Raw genomic sequence first — 12,823 nt, forward strand, 5'->3', positions numbered from 1 at the left:
TTGGGTGTTTTGTTAGATTTGGATTATTATGGTGCTTATGGTATCAATGTTATTTGTACAAAGTTTTAATTTTTAAGGATATTGCTTTATTACCCAAGTGAAAAATTGTAGATTTTGTGTTTCTTAGATGAAAACTTGTTTATCTTTGTTGATGGTGAAGTTTTGGTGGTGTATGTATCATCTGAGCAAACTGTATATGTCCTATGCTGAGTTGTGGTTTGATATGTTCTTATTTTGGCTTTTTTGGTTCATGAATCAATCAATAATGCCTCAATCCCAATTCTGAAACTAGTTGGTGTTAACTATGTTAATCATTGGTAGTCGTTACAGGATTTGTTGTAGTTTAACTATAGTAACATTATTTCCAACCTTATAATCAACCCACTGCAATCCTGTGCCTTTATGCCAAGCTTATATAGATAAATTTGTTGTTAATAGTTCATCGTCTTAATTAAAAAATGTAGAAGGAATGTGAAGACAACAATATGTGCATCTAGCTTTTTGAAACATTGATTTGGTAGTTGTTAGAAGTGACTGACTTTTTTGTGTATACTTTTCTCTCCTCAAAACTCCACCTGTTTTATTTATATGTTGTTCTATCATTTACTGAATTTTACTTTAATTAACTTGCGACTGACATGCGGTTGATTTATTTCATCTTTCATCCTTTCTCTTGCTTTTATCGCTTCGAATTGAGATATTTCATTCCATAGTATAGTGAATCTGTTAGAATGTTCGGTACTTGGCATAGAACAATTGAGATTTCACTTATAATGTGTATTGACTATAGAAATAAATATTGTGTTAATGATACCCTATTGCAGAAAACAATTGAGATTTCATCCTCTATTTTCGCCTCCCCTCCCCTCTTTTGTCCACACATGAGTAAAAATTTTGTAATGTGCTAGTTTTATCAAATATTTGAAGGTCTCTCTAAACCTAGCGATCAATTTAAGTAGCTTTGTTCTTCGCGTATGAGGCATCTGGCGTCCTTTAGGGCTTTGATGGATAACTTAATTACAAAATGCATGATCTTGTTAGCTTGAGTTTACCATTTGGGGTTGCTTTTAAATGAATTTTTTAGTAGCTTAATTTAATAGTGGAGTGTGGTGACTAAGTGGATAAAATCATTGACTGTAGTTTTATGTACAATAATTGAATCTTCTTACAGTTAACTCTATGGTAGTTGTTTTGGTACTATAATTCATTTTCCTTTTTTTCATATGCATGATTTTCATCGTTCTCTGAAAATATGGCAGAAAGGCTTATGTTTCCACTAAGTATTCGAGTGTCATTTACTGTGTGACAACTTGCCTCCCATATTGTTCCCTTGTCATGTGCAGTTGGTTGATGATTTTAGTGTTCTAGTTGTTGTACTTTAGTTTCCTACTTATTTGAAGGTGAATAGCATCTTCGTGATGTTCCCTTGACTCTCCGCAAACACATATGCATATTATGTGTTTGAATATACATGACTCTTTTCACCTGACCATGGTTATGTAATATGTATCTTTTACTTAATTAAATGATTTGATCATGGTAAATTATATTGATTTGATGTGAAAGATGGTAAGAGTTCCTTTTAGCTTTTGAAAATGTTATCATCATTTTCTGAACCTGTTTGATTTGTTTATGTGTTAAAATACGTTTTATGCTTTAAAATCACCTCAGAATGATTTGATTCAATGATTTTCAAAAGATTTTTGATTTTATCTAACACTTTTGAGTTTGTTAGTGTTGTATGGTCCATTTGTAGAACGAATTTTGTTTGAGTATTTTGGTGTTGAATATACCGATTTAGGTGATTTGGGGTTAAAATTGTGTTTTGATTGAATTTTTTCTCTACCTCAGCTTCTTCGAAGAAAGACATTTTCATTCGGTGTATGTGAAATTCGAAGAAACACATTGACATTGTTGATATCCTTTGAATGAGAGCAACGTCGCGGTGACTCAAATAAAAAAAAATTTTAAAATGCTTAAAAAGGGTTAAAAGGGTACAATGAGTTTAAAAGGATAAGGGAGTCGACACCTTATTTTTTTTTGAAAAACTAGGAAACCGATTAATTAATTAAGTTGAAAGAAATGTCTACGAAACCAATTTGATTCTAGGTAAGGGGTTCAAGTTATTCCGAAGGGAAGGAGTTAGGCACCCTTCGAAATTCACAATTGTGGTCCCGACCGAATTCATTTTTTCAAATTGAGGAGGAGAATAGAATAATGTACAAATATAATAAACATGCAATTAACACAATAAAATAAAATGATAATATCGACCTAAGGTTTGCCCAACATCGATATATACAAAATAATGAATTAAAAAATATAATTCGAACTCCTTTCGAATAGCTTCAAGGAAGCAAGTCTTGGGTACCTGTAAACACACTTAGTAAAAGTGTTAAGTAATAAATAAATAAATAAATAAATATGAATAAAAATGAATTAATCAAATAATAACTTAATAATAAAATTCGTCTTATGAACATGAAAGGCCTTGGAAATCGACGGTAATTTCTTCATTGGCCATGTTAACAATTTTAACAAACAAGTTATATGAACTTAAACTAAAAAAATTCGTCTTTTAATATTGGGGAGGCCTTCAAAACCGACAGAGAGTTTTTTCATTGGTGAATTCTAACAACTAAAACATATAAACTTAAATTAAATTTTCGTCTTTTAAAATGGAAAGGCCTTCAAAACCGACGGAGAGTTTTTCATTGACCAATTTTACTTATATACTTCAAAATTAATGAAACAAAACTGTAAAAAAAATAAAATAAGTAAGTAATAAATAACTATCGAAAGAAATAATTTATAATAAATAATAAACAATTCAAAAGGGAACAAACTGAGAATCGGAGGCTGGAAAAAGATTATCCATTATCGGAGAAGTCGAGAACAACACCAAAATTGAAAGAAATGAGTAATAACAACAATATCAAGCCAAGTGTCATTTAAAGAAGTACAAAATCAGCCATCAAACAACAATAATCAATTGAAAAAGCTACTGTAGAAATTAAAAAAATATAAAAATTAATATAATAATAAGAAAAAAGAAAAAAAAGAAACAAAGAAGCAACGATAAAGTAATAAAAATCAACAACAAAGCAAACATTTCATTAAATAAAAAATTATGTACATATAACTAATGTAAAACAAAAATTAAAAAAATTGGTGAATAAACATAAAATGATAAAATTCAAATTTTAAGACATAACAAATTAAGAAATAAGAAAAAAACCGTAGCAAAAATAATTTAAAACACTACAAACCAATGAAAAATAATGTGTATATTAACAAAAAAAATCAACACTAACAGAGACAACACAACCATCCTGAATTTATAATTATGACTAAAATAAAGGGAATATAAAAACACGAATATATAAATGTTAGTAAAATAAAGTAAAAATCAACAAGAAGCAGCCCAATAGTATGAAAATAATGACAGTTAGCACAAAGACAATAACAAAATATTGATGATAGTGGGTTATCGGAGTGTTAGCTTTTGGTTAGATCTGAAAAATATATTGGAGTTGTTGGGTCTGTTGCTTCGCCAGAATTTTGAGTTTGGTTGTTATTACGTTGTCAGAGGTAGAGCCACGAGGGCCTTGCTGATTTGTTGTCACTGCTGCTGACCAGATTCTTGCCGGAGACAGAAGAAGGAGGCTCGCTGGAGTTCGATGTTGCTGCTGCCTATTCGTCGATGTCGCTGCTGCTGCTTGTTGAAATGCCTGCAAAACTAAGGAAAAAGGAAAAAGGGGGAAGGGGCTGGCAACTTTTGGTGGTTGTTAGCTGGAAAACAGGAGGAAGAAAAAATGGAGATGGGTCTGTGATATACCGTGGTTTCACGATATTTTTAATGTTTTTTCCTTGAGTTTAGTGTGTCCAAAAGCCTTTTTGTATTAATTTTTATGTAAGTTTCTCTTTATTTACAGGAAATCTGTCTAAAAGATGAATGCGAAGGTATTTGAGCAAGAAATGCAGAAAAGTACCACCTACGGAGCTTGTGACGGTTCGTCGTGCCCGTGACGGTCTGCAGGTGGCATCGTAGTGTAGCTGCTAAAGGAAGATGGGGAAGTCTGATCAAGTGTGGGGTTACGGAGTGCGTGACGGACCGTCGTAGCCATGACGGTCTCTCCTGCTGGTTCGTTATGAAGATCAAGAAGTAGTCCAAGTATCAAAATTCCAAGAGTTCAAGTGTTATGGAACGGAGACCCCCGACGGACCGTTGTGCCTGTGACGATCCGTCATACCAGCCGTTGAGGGTAATGAAGAGAGAAACAGAAGAAATTGCATAAGTATGGGATGACGGAGTCCATGACGACCTGTCGTGACCACGACGATCCATCGCGAGGTCCGTCGACCCAGCCGCTTTTTGACATATTCCAGCAAATAGAGTCCTTATTTAATTAGTTTTTTTTTATAAACAGTTCGAAAAACCTCATTTTTGGGGTTAGACTCTTGATTATTTTAGCTTCTTTTGTGGATTTGACTTTGTGATTATTATTACACTTTTGGAGAATCTTTAGTCTTCAATTAATTTTAGTAATTGATTGTTGGTGATTTTTGTTGATTAATCAAGTGAACTTCTGGATTTATTCTCTCTCATTGAAGCAAGTGCTTGAATTCTATATGACATATTTGAATATTGTGATTATGACTATGGGTAACTAAACTCCATAACTAGGGTGTGGGAACCATATGTGAATAATGAGGTAAAACTTAACTAAAATAACAATTCTAGAATAGTGTCTTGCATGTATTGATAATTATTTCGTTTAGAAGTCTTTTCAACGGATGACCAACGTTAGAACTCGCCTTAATGCTACTTGCCGGACCAAGGAGGTAGATAATAGGAAAAGAATTATCAACATAGATTTAGTGTATACTATCTAATAGGCTAGTATTGATTGGTACGAGGTAATAACTTAGTCAAATATCGAATACGATGCTTAATATGAGGTAAAGGTAAGGGTTAGTATAGCAACACACGTAGCAGGACCAAGGTGAGGAGTGCAATTTTCTAGATGCCGGACCAAGGATTTAAAAATACATAACTTATCACTTTGCATGCAAGATACTAGAAAAGAATTGTTGTAGTTAGAATTATCAAGTTAGAAACTTGTGGGGAACACGTAAACCCTAGTTACTTTTATTAATTGATTAAACTCCAACATTTGAAGCTGTTAGTTGTCTCCTTTAATTTAGATAACTATTTTCATTCATTTAGAAGTGAAAACCCCCCTTTTATTGTCTTTGCTTTCCAAAGAAATAATTGACTAAATAGTATAGTAGATTGAAGTTAAGTCTGAACTACTTTCCTCGTGGGAACGATCCCATCATTAGTTGGGTTCTTTACTTGATACGCCCGCTTTACTTCTTATTTGAGAAGTAAGTTTGAGCGTATTAAATTTTGATTCCAACCGGACCCCTCTCACCGCCGAATTTGACTACCGTTGGCAAATTGTCAAAGATGACCAATTCTTATGTGAGCCATCGCTGAGAGAGACCACCAAGAGGTGGATGACCCTGCACTTGTCTGTTGATGGAGAGGGTGCTGACTGGGTGACCGAGCCGAAGAGAGTCATCAAGAAGGCTAACTTGACCTTCACGGCGAAGTTCTTATGGTTGATCGTCCGCCACTGCCTTTCCCCCCCACAGTCGCTGATAATATAGTCACATGGAATCGTGCAGTACTGATGTCGGCGATGATAGACGGGTTTGAGGTGGACTTTGCTTGGCTTCTACAGGCGGTAATGCACGAGAGGGCTTTTAAGGTCACAACTACTTACCCTTTCCCGTGGATGATATTTTCTCTATGCAGGTCCGCAAGTGTTCCTATATGGCACATTAGTCAGCTCAAGACCCTGCTGGGCACTGTTGATATCGGCCTTATCAGGGATGAGGCCAATGATTTGGGCTCCACACAGAGGCCCCCATCCAGAGTTGCCTCTACTTGGTGACAATTTGGCTGATACGGTAGCACAGGCGCGCACGGCTACGCAGGCGGCTTCCATTGACACTACCCCAGTCGATTTTATCCCGGGTAATAGCACTGCCCCGAGTTCCTCTCGCTCAACCCCTTTCCCCGCTCTGGTTCCGCTTGCTAAGATCCAGAAATTAGAGGCACAGATGGCTACACTTTTGCATCACATCCAGCCTTGGATGCAGAGGTTTATTGCTGAGGCAGAAGAGCGCTTGGAGTGGAGAATGGTCCAGCACACAGAGCGGAAGATCGCTGAGGTTCATCAGCGCTTGGACGCTTTTGAGTTGCGGGAGCTAGCCCGGCCAGCCCCTTAGGTGGATGTGTCGACCCTTCAGGCTGCGGTCGACAGTCTTCGCGCAGACATCGATATGATCTTAGAGGCTAGGGTGCCTGAGTTTGAGGCCCCTTCTGCAGAGCCCGCTGAAGACACAGTGATGACATCCTTATTCGTCACTTCTGAGATTTCACCACCTCCCCCTCGAGAGCATGCCAAGAGGCGTAGGGTCGAGAGGAGGATGAGGCTCGAGCACAGAAGAAGGAGCGCCGTGAGATAGAGGCTACGAGGAGAGCCTCGCTTGCTGATGAGGAGGCGCGTCGGATGAGGGTCGTAGAGTCAGCTGCTGGGACATCTAGCTCTAGAAATGTGGAGATAGCGGGAGGCACTGTTGATAGTGTTGTTGATGCTGAGGACACTACTAAGGGTGTCTAGATTACAGAGGTGGTGGGTTCCGGGGATCCGGACCCACCAGCTTGGTGATCGTCGGCGCTTTGCGCCCCAGGTTTGCTTCACCTACCTCTCTTGTATTTCATTTTTTTATGCATTGGGGACAATTGCATGTCTTTTTGTTGGGGGTGGGGTAAATGGAAAGTGAGTTCTAGGGTGAAGTCTGAGTAGCCCAATTCACTATCCTCTTTTGGGGTTTTCTTGCCTGTGTTCTTTTTCCCCAAGAGACCGATTATTTTTACTGTTGAACCGGCATGTCTATATCTTGTGTACATAGTTTAATTCTGAAGCATGATGGCTAAAATGATATCCTGATGAAATAAAAATGATGCATGACTAGGCATAGTAATTGATAAATGTGTGGCTTTAAGCATGACATAGAGGTACACCACTGCATGACCCTAAGTCTAAAATTCGAACTAGGTATCTGATAATCTGGTAGAGTAATGCGATGTCAAGAAAGTGTGAGGAAGATTTGAATAGTCCACTATTTGTACTGAGCTAGAACTTGCCTGGTTAGTCCTGCTAAAATTAAGTTGTAATAGACAATTAGGAAAGGATCATAAGCCCTTGTTCAATATAGCCCATTTTTAGCCTAGATAATGGAAATCCAAATGAAATTAATCTTTCTTTGATCCAAATGATTTGAGCTTAAACTAGACCTTTCTTTTTCACCCCAACTGATCTTTTCTAAGAATAACGTGTTGGTCCTGGTCCCTCCTTGGACATGTGCACCTCAGCTTATGCCAAAAACATAAGTTGAGGGTAGCTAATGCAGTAAACATCCCTTTTTATGGCCCTGACTCAACTTTGCGTATTGTGTACTTTGACTCATGACAAAGCCATGAGTTGAGGGTGGCTATTATGAGGAATGTTTTGGAAAGTGGGGTTGAAAGAACAAAGAGAGAGAAAAAACAAAAGTAAAGTGACTCAAGAAGCAGTTGAAAGAAAAGTGGAAAATATAAATATATATATATATATATATATATGTATATATATATATATGTATATATATATATATGTATATATATATATATATATGTATATATATATATATATATGTATATATATATATATATGTATATATATATATATGTATATATATATATATATGTATGTATGTATAAAATACAAGAAATACAAGCAAGAAAAAAAGAGAGTCACTTACACAAATGAAGAAAGAAGGGAAAATAGCAAGGTGAAAGAATATGAGAAACTGGGCAAAATAAAATGATAAAAACTGGTATGTTTAGCCGATATGTCAAGGAGGGCAAAAAGTCACTAAAGTATACCTAACTATACCCTACCTGACCCTGAGCCTATGTTACAAGCTAAGAAAGTCCTATCGTGATCCTAAGAGTTGTATAGCGAACTTAAAGTAGTGAAAATAAGGGCAAGCTTATGGCAATATGTATGAATGAGTGTGAATTTGTTCTGAGAGTGAGTGTTGAAAAGTAATCCTTATACTAAAACTGAAATCATTGTGTGAAAAATGAGGATATTGTTTTGAAGTGAGGACACTAGTTGCAATGCCGGAAATATTAGCACCTCATTGAGAAATTGAAGAGGATAGGTGTTAGTGCATGGTGAGTCTGTGTCATAGTCTGATTTCACATAATTCAAGCCTAATAGTGATAACATGCGTGAATATGATGAGACCGATCAGGATTGATAGCCAAATGATTGCGAAAGATAAAACATGGATACTATTGTACAAAGATTTTGTATTGAGTCATAGTGTGTCGCTTGAGGAAAAACAATGAATTTAAGTTGAGGGTGTTGATATACCGTGGTTTCACGATATTTTTAATGCTTTTTTCTTGAGTTTAGTGTGCCCAAAAGCCTTTTTGTATTAATTTTTATGTAAGTTCCTCTTTATTTGCAGGAAATCTGTCTAAAAGATGAATGCGGAGGTTTTTGAGCAAAAAATGCAGAAAAGTACCACTTACGGAGCTTGTGACGGTCCGTCGTGCCCGTGACGGTCCGTAGGTGGAACCGTAGTGCAGCTACTGAAGGAAGATGTGGAAGTCTGACCAAGCGTGGGGTTACGGAATGCGTGACGGACCGTCGTAGCCATGACGGTCCGTTCTGCTGGTTCGTCAAGAAGATCAGAGAAGTAGTCCCAGTACCCAAATTTCAAGAGTTCGAGTGTTATGGAACGGAGACCCCCGACGGACGGTTGTGCCTGTGACGATCCGTCATACCTGCCGTCGAGGGTAATGAAGATAGAAGTAGAAGAAATTGCATAACTATGGGACTATGGAGTCCATGACGGCCCGTCATGACCACGATGATCTGTCGCGAGGTCCGTAGACCCAGCCGCGTTACAGATTTCTAGCAAATAGAGTTCTTATTTAATTAGATTTTTATTTTTTATAAATAGTTTGAAAAATCTCATTTTTGGGGTTAGACTCTTGGTTATTTGAGCTTCTTTTGTGGATTAGACTTTGTGATTATTATTACACTTTTGGAGAATCTTTAGTCTTTAATTAATTTCAGTAATTGATTGTTGGTGATTTTTGTTGATTAATCAAGTGAACTTCTGGATTTTATTCTTTCTCATTGAAGTAAGTGCATGAATTCTTATATTACATATTTGAATATTGTGATTATGATTGTGGGTAACTAAACTCCATAACTACGATCGTGGGAACCATAAGTGAATAATGAGGTAAAACTTAACTAAAATAATAATTCTAGAATAGTGTCTTGCATGTATTGATAATTCTTTCGTTTAGAAGTCTTTTCAACGGATGACCAACGTTAGAACTCGCCTTAATGCTACTTGTCGGACCACCGAGGTAGATAATAGGAAAAAAATTATCAACATAGATTTAGTGTATACTATCTAATAGGCTAGCATTAATTGGTATGAGGTAATAACTTAGTCAAATATTGAATATGATGCTTAATATGAGGTAAATGTAAGAGTTAGTATAGCAACACACGTAGCCAGACCAAGGTGCAGAGTGAAATTTTCTAGATGTCGGACCAAGGATTTAGAAATACATAACTTATCACTTTGCATGCATGATACTAGGAAAGAATTGTTATAGTTAGAATTATCAAGTTAGAAACCTGTGGGGAATACGTAAACCCTAGTTACTTTTATTAATTGATTAAACTCCAACATTTGAAGCTGTTCGTTGTCTCCTTTAATTTAGATAGTTATTTTCATTCATTTAGAAGTAAAAAAACCCTTTTATTGTCTTTGCTTTCCAAAGAAATAATTGACTAAATAGTAGTAATAATAGATTGAACTTAAGTCGGAACTATTTTTCTCGTATGAATGATCCCAACCTCATTAGTTGGCTTCTTTACTTGATACGACCGCTTTACTTCTTATTTGAGAAGTATGTTTGAGCGTATCAGTCTGGTTTGGAGCAAGAAAGAAGATGGCTTTTGATGGTCTGTTGTTGGTCGAAAACAATGGCTTCTCCACTATTGTAAAATCACAGGAGAAGTGAGGGTTTTGGGGTGAGAGGAAACGATGTTATTGCGGTCTGATTTTTGTTGGTTTTGGGCATTGTTTTGGCCAAAAAAAGGAGGATAAACGGGTAGTGATAGCTAGCTATTGTTTGGAGAAGCACATGGTGAGGTTTCACCAGAAAAATGGGGAAGAGGGATGAAGCAGGAAGTGGTTTTTGTTGGCCGGAGATTCATCGAAAAATATGAGTTGCTTTAGCTAATTTTCTGGTGGTGGTGGACCAAATGAAAAATATAAAAATCTGAAAATAAATAATTTTTACCACCCTTAACCTAATGGACAAATTTTCTTTTAATATGAATTGTTGAAAACCGGGTCTAAGTTATGGGCTTGAGAGTAACCCAAAAACTGTTGGTTGATAATATATCTGTGTATGCAAATTGTAATCGAATTTGAATAAATTTTTAGACTGCACAGATTATCAAAATGAATATTAACAATGTAACGGAGGAAAATGAATTCGGAAAATGTAGTGCACGTAATGAATAACATGTAAAAGATGCAATTTAACGGAAACAATGATATTATAAAAAAATAAATATTTGAACTTCTGGCTGTGACAAAATAATATAAACATAACAATCGATAAAAATTCTAATACTTTAAGAAATAGGATATTTATCAACAAATTTCATCAAAATGACAAAAATATGTATTTTGAATTATTTAAAATAAAAACTCAAAATGTATTAATTTTAAAACTATCAAACAGAAATTTGGTGTCAACAGACATCCAATAAGTGTTCTATTTCCCCCTTTTCTTCTTCTTTCCGTCATCATCCTTCTTAATGTTCCCATTTTCTGAAATTATAAAAAGAATTTATGTCCTTACATTTATACGAAGCCTTTTTGGTAATGTTTGATACTTTGTAATTAGAATATGGATGAAACTAAGATAAGAGAACTTCTGATTTAGAGAGCCCATAATTTATCATAAAAAGAATATTATCTTAAATTTGAATGAAATGTATCTTACTGAAGTGGACCGATCGACTGGTTCTGGAGTGCTCATGATTCACCACTCACTTCATAATTATTTATGAAACTCAACACAACAATTCATTTATATCAAGTGTTTAGTTGTTACTTGTTATGTTATTGTTTCATATTCTTGATAATATCCAAGAAGAGTTGATGTTATTATTAAATGTTCTTGTTAATAAACAAGACAATCTGATGTTAAAATATTGCAGGTGCTATTACTCTAGCCTAATATGAGGATCTGATTGATATTCATTAGAAGTAAGCCTTACTCTTTATTTTTACCCCTGGTTTAGCTCTATTTGAAGGACTTATTGATCTTTCTATGTGTTTGGTGTTTTGTTATTTGTATGATTGCACTACTTGTTCCTTATTTATTAAATAAAGTATTGTTTATACTCTAAATTAAGTAGTCTGGACTTAAAATGCTTTAGCATCTTGATTAACATAAGAATGCTTCAGTAACTTGATTGGAAATAGAAATTTAATTATTCTGTAAGTTGACTGGAATTAGAATGAATTCAACAATAGGAAAAAGTTAATGTATAGGTTATTTTGAAAAGCTTGTAAGATTTTTTCAAATTTTCCTAGTAAGAAATTTCAGAAATTGTTTACGTTAGTTCAATCTGTGTATTTCAACTAAATTTAATGAATATGAATTAGAGTACCTTTTGGTCAATCAAATTGTATTTTTTATTAATAGTTCTTTTTGTAAGCATTTAATGGAACATGAGTAACGTAGAACGTGGTTGAATGTATGAGAGATTGGATGGTCGAGGAGCTATAAATACTAGTTTCGTAATCGGTGTGAATAAATTTATCCAATTTGCATGCTCAAAACAGAATCGATTAAGTGATGATAAAGTTAGATGTCCATGTAAAAAATGTCACAATTTTAAATTCATGGATGTTAAAATTATTAAACATCAACTTATGAAATCCAAATAGAATCAATAGAAGAATATGAAATTGAGGAGACTGAGGATGAGGATGAGGATGAAGAGGATCAGGAAGAGAAAGAGTTTGAAGAAGACATAGACAGTGAGTAGTGCTTGATGACCTGCTTTTGTATCTTCATTGTATTTTTATTCTATTATGTTTTCTCCAAATATTCTCATTTTCTTTAGTTTATGTTTTTCAAATTATGGTGATTAAAATAAGTAACTCTTGAATTTTAACAATGTGTGGTTTGTTTCTTATTCTAATCTTTATTTAAATCTACTTGTAGCTTAATTAGTGTTATACATATGAGATAACTGAATATTTCATTTGAATGTGAGGTGTTTTGTGATGCTTTTGATGCGTAGGAAATCTCCACATTCACCTTTTCCCCTCTTTGAGCTACTATCTTTTCATTATCATTGATGGTCCATCCAAAGAGAGTTTTTGTTCTCTTCCTTGCTTCAGGAAACTGAAACAAATGTTATGCTTTGTGGTAATTTTACATTAATGTTATACATACCAACTTTGATGAAAGAATGTAACCATCAGGTCTTTGTGTCTTATTAGAAGCACATAATCTTTTAGTTGTCTGATATATATATATATATATATATATATATATATATATATATATATATATATATATATATATATATATATGTGTGTGTGTGTGTGTGTGTGTGTATATATATATATATAATAT

At 34.8% G+C, this 12,823-nt stretch overlaps 1 long non-coding RNA gene across 1 annotated transcript; it reads left to right on the forward strand.

Moving 5' to 3' along the window:
- The first annotated feature begins 2,365 nt into the window (after positions 1–2,365).
- LOC138348527 (uncharacterized) lies at positions 2,366–4,598 on the forward strand. Its single transcript, XR_011221180.1, has 2 exons — positions 2,366–3,825; positions 3,936–4,598. It is a non-coding gene; the product is annotated as an uncharacterized lncRNA (long non-coding RNA).
- Positions 4,599–12,823: the final 8,225 nt, after the last annotated feature.

Source organism: Solanum lycopersicum, chromosome 5 (genome assembly GCF_036512215.1).
Source record: "Solanum lycopersicum chromosome 5, SLM_r2.1".
Lineage (NCBI taxonomy): Eukaryota > Viridiplantae > Streptophyta > Magnoliopsida > Solanales > Solanaceae > Solanum > Solanum lycopersicum.